The sequence below is a fragment of the Aethalodelphis obliquidens genome, unplaced genomic scaffold (genome assembly GCF_003676395.1).
Source record: "Aethalodelphis obliquidens isolate GAN/ISIS:26980383/991018 unplaced genomic scaffold, ASM367639v1 scaffold2, whole genome shotgun sequence".
NCBI classification, from domain to species: domain Eukaryota; kingdom Metazoa; phylum Chordata; class Mammalia; order Artiodactyla; family Delphinidae; genus Aethalodelphis; species Aethalodelphis obliquidens.
Genome location: NW_020837946.1, coordinates 24,947,514 through 24,961,178, shown reverse-complemented (window position 1 = coordinate 24,961,178; position 13,665 = coordinate 24,947,514). Strand labels below are relative to the sequence as shown.

Below are 13,665 nucleotides of genomic sequence, written 5' to 3'. Positions count from 1 at the left end.
TGTTTTACTTCCCTGGACCTCTCTTTCTCTGATAGCTTGCAGTCAGATGGTTCACCTGCTTTCTTGCTTTTCTTAGATGCCACTTCTCAGTGAGGTCTTCTCTTACCCACACTATTTGCATTAAATATTTCAGATGGATTTGCTAGATTTTATTTCTAACACATGTTCAAATTAAAGTGCTATAAAATGAAAAGTGTAAAAGAAGAAAATAAATATCATGCATAAACTTTGCACTTTGGTGTTTTTCATTTTTTTGAAGTATATATAGTTGTTTTGAAGTTAATATAATAATCTATATAGTTTTGTAACGTTCTATTTTCACTCTATATTTTATCCTGTACAGTTTCAAGTGATGTTAAATAAATGTCATTATTTTTTGGGTGGATTTACCTCCTATCATACAGACAAACTAAAATTCAATTAACTTTTTTGCTTTATGGAATACTTAGGAGATGCAGGAGATCAATATATATTTTTTAAATGAAAAAACACATTAAGAAAATATCACTAATTTCATGTCATATTTTAAAGATTTAAAGGTCATGGAGGGACAATTTGGATATCAGAAGGAACTTGACTATGTCTTTCTTTATATACTTCTGGAAAACATTGATGGAATCTGGAACAGACGTTTGGATCTGTAGATGACTGGCACATGTATCAGAACATTTGATAAAAGGATTGATGGGGCTTCCCTGGTGGAGCAGTGGTTGGGAGTCTGCCTGCCTGCTGCGGAGCGGCTGGGCCCGTGAGCCATGGCCGCTGAGCCTGCGCGTCCGGAGCCTGTGCTCCACAACAGGAGAGGCCACAACGGTGAGAGGCCCGCGTACCGCAAAAAAAAAAAAAAGACTGATGTCCTGGAAGGCTTAGATTGATCTACTGGTTCTAGTGGTGTGTCAAAGGCCTCTGTACATATCTATCATATTTGACCTTTTAATCAATGAGTTGGATAAAACAATGAAATATGCTTACCATTTTTGAAAATGACACAAATCTAGACGAAGCAGTGCTTGCTCATACACAGGATAACGGTTCAGATTTTAAAAGCACTTGGTAGGCAAAATGAGTCAAAAGTAACAGCAAGAAATTTAAAAGAATCAGTGTAAAATTCCTGCATTTATGGTTTTAAATCAGTATTTCATGTGAATATCAACCGACAGATATACACATAACACGGAGTCTATCTGGCATGGGACAGGTAAGAATTTCAATTCTCACTCTGTTACTGTGTCATTCCTTAGTCAGGTTAGTTAACTTCTCTATTTTTTTTTTTAAGTGTTCATCTTATACATGGAGGCTTACACTATGTTGCATAATTCAATCTAGACATCATCAGCAGCAACATCATCAAACTTACTACATCATCTACCATTTATTGAGCACTTTCTAACTAGTAGACTAAGGGCTTTCCACATAGTATCTCATTTAATTTACACAATAACATTATAAATACTATTATTTGTTCCATTTTATAGGTAAGAAAAGAGAAAGCAGCCTTTAAATGGAAAAAGAGACTACTCCCTTTACAGCATGTCAGAACTTTTTATACTTAGCATATTTGCTTGTCAAAAGTTTTCGTTCCTGCCCATTTTTAAATTTCTAACTGACATTTACTTTGCTTCTATTATTTTTTTAATTAAGGTTCAACTAGAAATGGGGCTAAAATAAGTGTCAATTAAATATAAACACATTTTAGCAATTGGCAGTTATAATTGTAACAGGAAATTATACCCCTGGTTGAGAGAAGATAAAATATTTAAAAATACTATTATTTAAAAATGCTCTTTCATACACAACCAATTTATAATTTTGTCATTTACTGCTCTAAGAGTTCATATATATGCTGGTAAATGCAGAAAACATAAGCTTTGATATCACTTTTATCTGCATTCAGTTTTAGTTATTTACAATTAGTGGGACCTTAGGCAACAAACTGTACCTAAGAGCTGACTTTCCTCATTTATAAAATACAGATGATAATACTTACTATATATGTTAGGAGTGATTAAGTGGAATGGCATATGCAAAGTGCCTGGCACATCATAAGCTTCAATCAATGTTAGTTCCGTTTTCCCTCCCTCACAACGCTGTATATAAAAACATACAGAAAAACAAAGTGAGACAAAGAGGTGGAGACAGTCAGCAGAGGTGACACGGTAGACAAATGAAGTAACCTGGAGACAGAAGCATTTATGCAGAGTTGAAATGATCACTAAGGTACCACAGTCAAGCTATAGGAAAGAGGGAGGATGTGAAATCTTAGGAACTTTGACAGGCTCGGCAGACAGGGACCGTGGGTTTCAGAGGTCTCTGCATGCTTCAGCAAAGTTTGAGAAGTCATAGTCTCAGCAGGAATGTTACTAATAATCCAAATGCAGTGAAATTTCACTCTGCTACTGAATATTTCACTCTTGAATATTTCGTTTAGTTGCATAAAGGAAGGGAAAGAGAACAGAGACTATTTCAAGGTATGTGACAGAAAGAGAAACCCATGGTGGCAAAATACTTTGGATTACTGTATCCCTTAACCCTCATCTGTGAGTTCTCTAGTCAGAGGTTCTAATGGATCCCTGAGGAACCATAAACATGCACATGTTCAGTTTGTGAGTGGTCTCACATTTGAGAAGCATGGTTCAACAGCCAAAATTCACATAAAAGAACTTTACTCCTCTCAAAGGGTATTTTAAATGGGATCCAAAGCATTGCCCATGGCCACGATTCTAAATATTTTCTCAACTCTCACTCTCTGAAGTGTCTCATTCACCACAACCCCATCTTTCAAGTTCTCTCTCTCTCTCTCTCTCCATGCCTTTTCCCGTCACAAAGCTTTCATCTTTCTACTTTCCCCCATTGTATCATTATTATGGCATTGATTGACTTAGCCATTCTCCCTAAATAGTTTTTATCCCATCCAGCTCTCTGGTTAAATGATTTTCTGCCCATTTTTTAATGCACTTATATCCTAAGTGTGCAATGCAACATTCTAGGAGGACTGTGTGTGTGTGTGTGTGTGTGTGTGTGTGTGTGTGTGTGTGTGTGTGTGTGTGTGTCTGGAGGTGTGAGGGACAGTTTGGTCCAGTGTGCTGGAAATATCAGGCTGGCAGACACGGAATGTTTGAGCAGGTGGGAAAGCAAGACCTCAAATATTCCCACATTTGTCATTTATATCCTGTCAGAGTAGTCATTACTTGAGAAGCGATGTACTGGTTCTACATCACCATGAACATTACAAAATTTCCAATATCTGTGTGTGGCATGGTCTCCAAGAGCAGCCTGTTTTCATCTGGCTTCTACTTGACAGCTCCAAGAATAGACCTGTCTCCTCTATGAATTAACAAGAAATAGGCATTATCAAGGGAAAACTGAAATGGATGAAATTATTACAAGCTCCTTAAGGGAAGAAACCATTTCGTGTCCACAGTTCCTAACAGTACTCAAAACAGAGTAGGCTTCCCATATCAAATAACCCAACATTTTCTTTACTACGAGACCAATATCTTCACACTATAGTGATAACCCAGCTTCTTCCACCCTGAGTAAAATTTGAAAGGTCTTATAATGTCTGTGGTTTGAGACTTTATAATTATGGCTGGGGCCATTAATCTTGTAGCCTCCTTTTTTTTATTACATCTGAGATTGAGACTGAGTTTTTGTTACAGATTGCTAGCCTGCAGCAGTCAGTTGGGGAAATGAGACATCACTGAGACAGATAACAAAGAAAACTAGGTAACATATTCGAAAAGATTAGGTAGATTCATGGCACTATATTAAACAAACTCTTTGAGGTATAACAGCCAGAAGTCTCATCTTATGTTCCTACCATTCTTTCATCTGCCAAAAGGACTTAGCTGTTTTTATACACATATATTTTTTCCTCCCCCAAGTCCTCACACTTAAAATCAAAACAACCGCATTAACAAAGAGGCACATTTCTAAAATGCCACTGTAAGCCTACGGAATGAAAATGTGATTTTAAAACTGATGAAGGTTATAAGAAAGTGACCCAAAAGGCATTACAGTAAGTAATAAGCCTAAAATGTCTTGGCATAAAATGTTTTCATTAAGTTGCCTTTGAAGTTCACACACGAAAACTACAACCCAAGATTAATGGATTTATAATATATTTTTAAAATAGTATTCCATCAACAAGATATTTCAGTGGAGTCTCTTGTTGATGTACTACTAGATAGATCTGGAAACTGATCCATTATTTATAGAAAAAAATATAAATGATTTGTAAACTACTGCATATATATCTATTGTTTTCCTTTGCAAAGTCCTCATCAGCTGGCATATTCAAGAGTTAGTCATAGTTTAGATATAATGCAACTTTATCATGTAGCAGGCATCATTCTAAGCTACTTATTTCTCATGACAACCTTAGAAGGAAAATATTACTACAGATGAGGAAGCTGAGTCCTGAGAAGCTTAATAACTTGCCCAAGATCATACAGTAAGTGATAGACCTGGGATTAGAGCCCAGAAATACAGGTTCCAGATTACACACCCTTAACCAATATAATTAAGTTTCTTATTTCTGTTAACAGATAGAAGAATAGAATAGTCATGTTGGACAAAGGAGGACAGAGCACACAAAATAGATTAAAACACACATAGGAAGACAAACTTTAACTTTGTCCCAATAAGGCCTGGTTTTGATAGGATTAGAGCAAATACTGAGTAAGTTCAATGGATTTTAGGAGGTCAAGAAACCAGTAGGCAAGGATGTTGAATGAGATCATTAACACATACTTATTGAATTATGGTTTTCTCAGGGAATATGCCCAGTAGTGGGATTGCTGGGTCAAAGAGTAGTTCTATTTTTAGTTTTTTAAGGAAACTCCATATTGTTTTGTGTAGTGGTTGTATCAGTTTACATTCCCACCAACAGTGCAGGAGGGCTCCCTTTTCATCACACCCTTTCCAGCATTTATTGTTTCTAGATTTTTTGATAATGGCCATTCTGACTGGTGTGAGGTGATATCTCTTATAGTTTTGATTTGCATTTCTCTAATAATGAGTGATGTTGAGCATCTTTTCATGTGCCTCTTGCCCATCTGTATGTCTTCCTTGGTGAAATGTCTATTTAAGTCTTCCACCCATTTTTTAATTGGATTGTTTGTTTTTTTGATATTGAGCTCCATTAGCTGTTTGTATATTTTGGAGATTAAACTTTTGTCTGTTGTTTCATTTGCAAATATTTTCTCCCATTCTGAGGGTTGTCCTTTTGTCTTTTCCTAAGATGGGGCGAAGTGAGAGTAGCACTGACATATACACACGACGGAATGTAAAATAGATAGCTACTGGGAAGCAGCAGCATAGCACAGGGAGATCAGCTCGGTGCTTTGCGATGACCTAGAGGGGTGGGACAGGGAGGATGGGAAGGAGGCTCAAGAGGGAGGGGATATGGGGACATGTGTATGCATATGGCTGATTCACTTTGGTGTACAACAGAGACTAACACAGTATTGTGAAGCAATTATACTCCAATAAAGATCTATTAAAGGTGCAAAAAAATGCATATTGATTCAAAGTCACCTAGGGAATGGCTTGCACGGAGTTAAACGATGATTTGGGGTCACTTGCTAAAATCTTTGAGGTACCTGAGGAACAAGCAGTATTTAGCAGATGACTTCAATGAGCAGGGTGGACGGGGTACTACAAGTGGATGTGAAGAGCATTAAAAATGGTGTCCTTCCCCAACCCACTTTGCATCCCCACAGAGTCAGAGGCATATTTACTTATAAATGGTGATGGGGAGCTATGAGAAGGCTTTTCACAGTCCCCAGCATTAGGATAGGATACAGAATAAGCAGTGCTTCATAGGAGGAGCAAATCTCAGTTATAAACACTAAAAATGTTAACAACAACTAACATTTATTGAGCACTTACTATGTGGCAGGCATTGTTTTAAAAATTTTCATTTATTATCTCAGTTAATTATCATGTGAGAAAAATGCAGGATAAAGGAGCTAAGCAATGACAGTTAAGAAATTACAGTTAGAAGAAACTCTTGGAGTCAAGATTCAAACTCATGTAGAAACCCAGAGCTTGAGCTCAGTCACTAGGCTACCATCTGAGGCAAAGAAGCAGAAGAATAATTGTGCAAAGAGAATGAAGATGCAGGGGGCTTTGCTCTGGAGTAGGGTTAGGTAAAAGCTTTTAAAAGGTAGGAAAAGAAGGGAGAGAAAGAACAATAATATCTAATTTTTCTCTACGATTATCCATTCAAATATTTTTTGCGGCGGGCCTCTCACTGTTGTGGCCTCTCCCATTGCGGAGCACAGGCTCCGGACGCACAGGCTCAGCGGCCATGGCTCACGGGCCCAGCCGCTCCGCGGCACGTGGGATCTTCCCAGACCGGGGCACAAACCCGTGTCCCCTGCATCGGCAGGCGGACTCTCAACCACTGCACCACCAGGGAAGCCCCATTCAAATATTTTTAAAGTAACATATATTCTTACTCTAAATTAAGTTACTATCGATGAAACAATGTTTCGTGTTTTTTTTTTTCTCCCTCAGATAAAATGTCTGGGTCCACTGTGTGGATTAGTAGAAATAATTTATTATTTCATAAGAAAGTTACAAAACTGCATGATATTAATTTATCTTTCTCTACGGATTCAAACAGGAAGATCCCTGTCAGTTATACAACCATAAGGAACTTCACATGTGTATTTATTCCACTAAAAATACACTGCAAATTTTTTCAATAAAATATTTGATATTTAAAATTATGCAACTAAATAAAATTTAGAAATGAAGAAGTGTTGGTTATCCAACATTTTATTGCTTTTAAAAATCTTTTAGGGGGCTTCCGGGAAGATGGCGGAAGAGTAAGACTCGGAGATCACCTTCCTCCCCACAGATACACCAGAAATACAACTACACGTGGAACAACTCCTACAGAACACCTACTGAACGCTGGCAGAAGACCTCAGACCTCCCAAAAGGCAAGAACCCCCCCCCCCCCCCCGAAAGAACCTGGGTAGGGCAAAAGAAAAAAGAATAAACAGAGACAAAAGTATAGGGACGGGACCTGCACCAGTGGGAGGGATCCGTGAAGGAGGAAAGGTTTCCAAACACTAGGAAGCCCCTTCGCAGGCGGAGACTGCGGGTGGTGGAGGGGGAAAGCTTCGGTGCCGCGGCGGAGAGAACAGCAACAGGGGTGCGGAGGGCAAAGAGGAGAGATTCCCGCACAGAGGATCAGGGCCGACCGGCACTCACCAGCCGAGAGGCTTGTCTGCTCACCCGTCGGGGCGGGCAGGGCTGGGAGTTAAGGCTCGGGCTTCGGTCGGAGCGCCGGGAGAGGCCTGGGGTTGGCGGCGTGAACACAGCGTGCAGGGGATTAGTGCGCCATGGCTAGCCGGGAGGGAGTCCGGGGAAAAGTCTGGACCTGCTGAAGAGGCAAGAGACTTTTTCTTACCTCTTTGTTTCCTGGTGCGCGAGGAGAGGGGGTTAAGAGCGCTGCTTAAAGGAGCTCCAGAGACGGGCGCGAGCCGCGGCTAAAAGCGCGGACCCCAGAGACAGACATGAGACGCTAAGGCCGCTGCTGCCACCACCAAGAAGCCTGTGTGTGAGCACACCCCCCTTCCGGTGAGCCTGTGCAGCCCGCCACTGCCAGGGTCCTGGGATCCAGGGACAACTCCCCTAGGAGAACGCACAGCGCACCTCAGGCTGGTGCAACGTCACGCCGGCCTCTGCCGCTGCAGGCTAGCCCCCGCACTCCGTGCCCCTCCCTCCCCCCGGGCCTGGGTGAGCCAGAGCCCACGAATCAGCGGCTCCTTTAACCCCGTCCTGTCTGAGCAAAGAACAGACGCCGTCCGGAGACCTACACGCAGAGGCAGGGCCAAATCCAAAGCTGAGCCCCTGGGAGCTGTGAGAACAAGGAAGAGAAAGGGAAATCTCTCCCAGCAGCCTCAGAAGCAGCGGATTAAAGCTCCACAATCAACTTGATGTACCCTGCATCTGTGGAACACATGAATAGACAACCAATCATCCCAAATTAAGGAGGTGGACTTTGAGAGCAAGATTTATGATTTTTTCCCCTTCTCCTCTTTTTGTGAGTGTGTAAGAGTATGCTTCTGTGAGAGATTATGTCTGTATAGCTTTGCTTCCACCATTTCTCCTAGGGTTCTTTCCGTCCATTTTACTTATTTTTTCTTTCTTATTATTTTTTTTATTTTAATAACTATTATATTTTATCTAACTTTATTTTATTTTACTTTATCTTTTTTCTTTTTATCCTTTCTTCCCTCCTTCCTTCCTTCCTCTCTCCCTCCCTCCCTCCCTCCTTTCATTCATTCTTTCTTTCTTTCTTTCTTCTTCTACTAATTCTTTCTTTCTACTTTTTCTCCCTTTTATTCTGAGCCTTGGTGCTGCAGTCAGGAGTCAGTGCTGTGCCTCTGAGGTGGGAGAGCCAACTTCAGGACACTGGTCCACAAGGGACCTCCCAGCTCCACATAATATCAAATGGCGAAAATCTCCCAGAGATCATCATCTCAACACCAACACCCAGCTTCACTCAACGACCAGTGAGCTACAGTGCTGGACATCCTATGCCAAACAACTAGCAAGACAGGAACACAACCTCACCCATTAGCAGAGAGGCTGCCTAAAATCATAATAAGTCCACAGACACCCCAAAACACACCACCAGACGTGGACCTGCCCACCAGAAAGACAACATCCAGCCTCATCCACCAGAACACAGGCACTAGTCCCCTCCACCAGGAAGCCTACACAACCCACTGAACTAACCTTAGCCACTGGGGACAGACACCATAAACAATGGGAACTACGAACCTGCAGCCTGCAAAAAGGAGATCCCAAACACAGTAAGATAAGCAACATGAGAAGACAGAAAAACACACAGCAGATGAAGGAGCAAGATAAAAACCCACCAGACCTAACAAATGAAGAGGAAATAGGCAGTTTACCCGAAAAAGAATTCAGAATAATGATAGTAAAGATGATCCAAAATCTTGGAAATAGAATGGACAAAATGCAAGAAACATTTAACAAGGACCTAGAAGAACTAAAGATGAAACAAGCAATGATGAACAACACAATAAATGAAATGAAAACTACTCTAGATGGGATCAATAACAGAATAACTGAGGCAGAAGAATGGATAAGTGACCTGGAAGATAAAATAGTGGAAATAACTACTGCAGAGCAGAATAAAGAAAAAAGAATGAAAAGAACTGAGGACAGTCTCAGAGACCTCTGGGACAACATTAAACACACCAACATTCGAATTATAGGGGTTCCAGAATAACAAGAGAAAAAGAAAGGGACTGAGAAAATATTTGAAAAGATTAAAGTTGAAAACTTCCCTAATATGGGAAAGGAAATAGTTAATCAAGTCCAGGAAGCACAGAGAGTCCCATACAGGATAAATGCAAGGAGAAATATGCCAAGACACATATTAATCAAACTGTCAAAAATTAAATACAAAGAAAACATATTAAAAGCAGTAAGGGAAAAACAACAAATAACACACAAGGGAATCCCCATAAGGTTAACAGCTGATCTTTCAGCAGAAACTCTGCAAGCTAGAAGGGACTGGCAGGACATATTTAAAGTGATGAAGGAGAAAAACCTGCAACCAATATTACACTACCCAGCAAGGATCTCATTCAGATTTGATGGAGAAGTTAAAACCTTTACAGACGAGCAAAAGCTGAGAGAGTTCAGCACCACCAAACCAGCTTTACAGCAACTGCTAAAGGAACTTCTCTAGGCAAGAAACACAAGAGAAGGAAAAGACCTACAATAACGAACCCAAAACAATTAAGAAAATGGGAATAGGAACATACATATCGATAATTACCTTAAATGTAAATGGATTAAATGCTCCCACCAAAAGACACAGATTGGCTGAATGGATACAAAAACAAGACCCATATATTTGCTGTCTACAAGAGACCCACTTCAGACCTAGAGACATATACAGACTGAAAGTAAGGGGATGGAAAAAGATATTTCATGCAAATGGAAACCAAAAGAAGCTGGAGTAGCAATTCTCATATCAGAAAAAATAGACTTTAAAATAAAGACTATTAGAAGAGACAAAGAAGGACACTACATAATGATCAAGGGATCGATCCAAGAAGAAGATATAACAATTTTAAATATTTAGGCACCCAATATAGGAGCACCTCAATACATAAGGCAAATACTAACAGCCATAAAAGGGGAAATCGACAGTAACACATTCATAGTAGGGGACTTTAACACTCCACTTTCACCAATGGACAGATCATCCAAAATGAAAATAAATAAGTAAACACAAGCTTTAAATGATACATTAAACAAGATGGACTTAATTGATATTTATAGGACATTCCATCCAAAAACAGCAGAATACACATTCTTCTCAAGTGCTCATGGAACATTCTCCAGGATAGATCATATCTTGGTTCACAAGTCAAGCCTTGGTTAATTTAAGAAAATTGAAATTGTTTCAAGTATCTTCTCCGACCACAATGTTATAAGACTAGATATCAATTACAGGGAAAAGATCTGTAAAAAATACAAACACATGGAGGCTAAACAATACCCTACTTAATAACAAAGTGATCACTGAAGAAATCAAAGAGGAAATAAAAAAATACCTAGAAACAAATGACAATGGAGACACGACGACCCAAAATCTATGGGATGCAGCAAAAGCAGTTCTAAGAGGGAAGTTTATAGCAATACAATACTACCTTAAGAAAAAGGAAACATCTCAAATAAACAACCTAACCTTGCACCTAAGGCAATTAGAGAAAGAAGAACAACAAAACCCCCAAAGTTAGCAGAAGGAAAGAAATCATAAAATTCAGATCAGAAATAAATGAAAAAGAAATGAACGAAACGATAGCAAAGATCGATAAAACTAAAAGCTGGTTCTTTTAGAAGATAAACAAAATTGATAAACCATTCGCCAGACTCATCAAGAAAAAAAGGGAAAAGACCAAAATCAATAGAAAAAGAAATGAAAAAGAAGAAACAACTGACACTGCAGAAATACAAAAGATCATGAGAGATTACTATGAGCAACTCTATGCCAATAAAATGGACAACCTGGAAGAAATGGACAAATTCTTAGAAATGCACAACCTGCCAAGACTGAATCAGGAAGAAATAGAAAATATGAACAGACCAATCACAAGCACTGACATTGAAACTGTGATTAAAAATCTTCCAACAAACAAAAGCCCAGGACCAGATGGCTTCACAGGCGAATTCTATCAAACATTTAGAGAAGAGTTAACACCTATCCTTCTCAAACTCTTCCAAAATATAGCAGAGGGAGGAACACTCCCAAACTCATTCTACAAAGCCACCATCACCCTGATACCAAAACCAGACAAGGATGTCACAAAGAAAGAAAACTACAGGCCAATATCACTGATGAACATAGATGCAAAAATCCTCAACAAAATACTAGCAAACAGAATCCAACAGCATATTAAAAGGATCATACACCATGATCAAGTGGGGTTTATTCCAGGAATACAAGGATTCTTCAATATACACAAAACAATCAATGTGATAAATCATATTAACAAACAGAAGGAGAAAAACCATATGATCATCTCAATAGATGCAGAGAAAGCTTTTGACAAAATTTAACACCCATTTATGATAAAAACCCTGCAGAAAGTAGGCATAGAGGGAACTTTTCTCAACATAATAAAGGCCATATATGACAAACCCACAGCCAACATCATTCTCAATGGTGTAAAACTGAAAGCTTTTCCTCTAAAAGCAGGAACAAGACAAGGTTGCCCACTCTCACCACTCTTATTCAGCATAGTTTTGGAAGTTTTAGCCACAGCAATCAGAGAAGAAAAGGAAATAAAAGGAATCCAAATCAGAAAAGAAGAAATATAGCTGTCACTGTTTGCAGATGACATGATACTATACATAGAGAATCCTAAAGATGCTACCAGAAAACTACTAGAGCTAATCAATGAATTTGGTAAAGTAGCAGGATACAAAATTAATGCACAGAAATCTCTGGCATTCCTATACACTAATGATGAAAAATCTGAAAGTGAAATCAAGAAAACACTCCCATTTACCATTGCAACAAAAAGAATAAAATATGTAGGAATAAACCTACGTAAGGAGACAAAAGAACTGTATGCAGAAAATTATAAGACACTGATGAAGAAATTAAAGATGATACAAATAGATGGAGAGATATACCATGTTCTTGGATTGGAAGAATCAACATTGTGAAAATGACTCTACTACCCAAAGCGATCTACAGATTCAATGAAATCCCTATCAAACTACCACTGGTATTTTTCACAGAACTAGAGCAAAAAATTTCACAATTTGTATGGAAACACAAAAGACCCCAAATAGCCAAAGCAATCTTGAGAACGAAAAACGGAGCTAGAGGAATCAGGCTCCCTGACTTCAGACTATACTACAAAGCTACAGTAACCAAGATAGTATGGTACTGACACAAAAACAGAAAGATAGATCAATGGAACAGAATAGAAAGCCCAGAGATAAACCCATGCACATATGGTCACCTTATCTTTGATAAAGGAGGCAGGAATATACAGTGGAGAAAGGACAGCCTCTTCAATAAGTGGTGCTGGGAAAACTGGACAGGTACATGTAAAAGTATGAGATTAGATCACTCCCTAACACCATACACAAAAATAAGCTCAAAATAGATTAAAGACCTAAATATAAGGCCAGAAACTATCAAACTCTTAGAGGAAAACATAGGCAGAACACTCTATGACATAAATCACAGCAAGATCCTTTTTGCCCCACCTCCTAGAGAAATGGAAATAAAAACAAAAATTAACAAATGGGACCTAATGAAACTTCAAAGATTTTGAACAGCAAAGGAAACCATAAAAAAGACCAAAGACAACCCTCAGAATGGGAGAAAATATTTGCAAATGAAGCAACTGACAAAGGATTAATCTCCAAAGTTTATAAGCAGCTCATGCAGCTCAATAACAAAAAAACAAACAACCCAATCCAAAAATGGGCAGAAGACCTAAATAGACATTTCTCCAAAGAAGATATACAGACTGCCAACAAACACATGAAAGAATGCTCAACTTCATTAATCATTAGAAAAATGCAAATCAAAACTACAATGAGATATCATCTCACACCAATCAGAATGGCCATCATCAAAAAATCTAGAAACAATAAATGTTGGAGAGGATGTGGAGAAAAGGGAACCCTCTTGCACTGTTGGTGGGAATGTAAATTGATACAGCCACTGTGGAGAACAGTGTGGAGGTTCCTCATAAAACTACAAATAGAACTACCATATGACCCAGCAATCCCACTACTGGACATATACCCTCAGAAAACCATAATTCAAAGAGTCATGTACCAAAATGTTCATTGCAGCTCTATTTACAATAGCCCGGAGATGGAAACAACCTAAGTGTCCATCATAGGATGAATGGATAAAGAAGATGTGGCACATATATACAATGAAATATTACTCAGCCATAAAAATAAACGAAATTGAGCTATTTGTAATGAGGTGGATATACCTAGAGTCTGTCATACAGAGTGAAGTAAGTCAGAAACAGAAAGACAAATACCGTATGCTAACACATATATATGGAATTTAAGAAACAAAAATGTCATGAAGAACGTAGTGGTAAGACAGGAATAAAGACA

General features: G+C 38.9%; 1 protein-coding gene across 4 annotated transcripts in view; it reads right to left on the bottom strand.

Moving 5' to 3' along the window:
• The window catches only part of ERBB4 (erb-b2 receptor tyrosine kinase 4), a 1,127,099-nt gene that overhangs the window by 345,254 nt on the left and 768,180 nt on the right, over nucleotides 1-13,665 (bottom strand). The window lies entirely within an intron of this gene.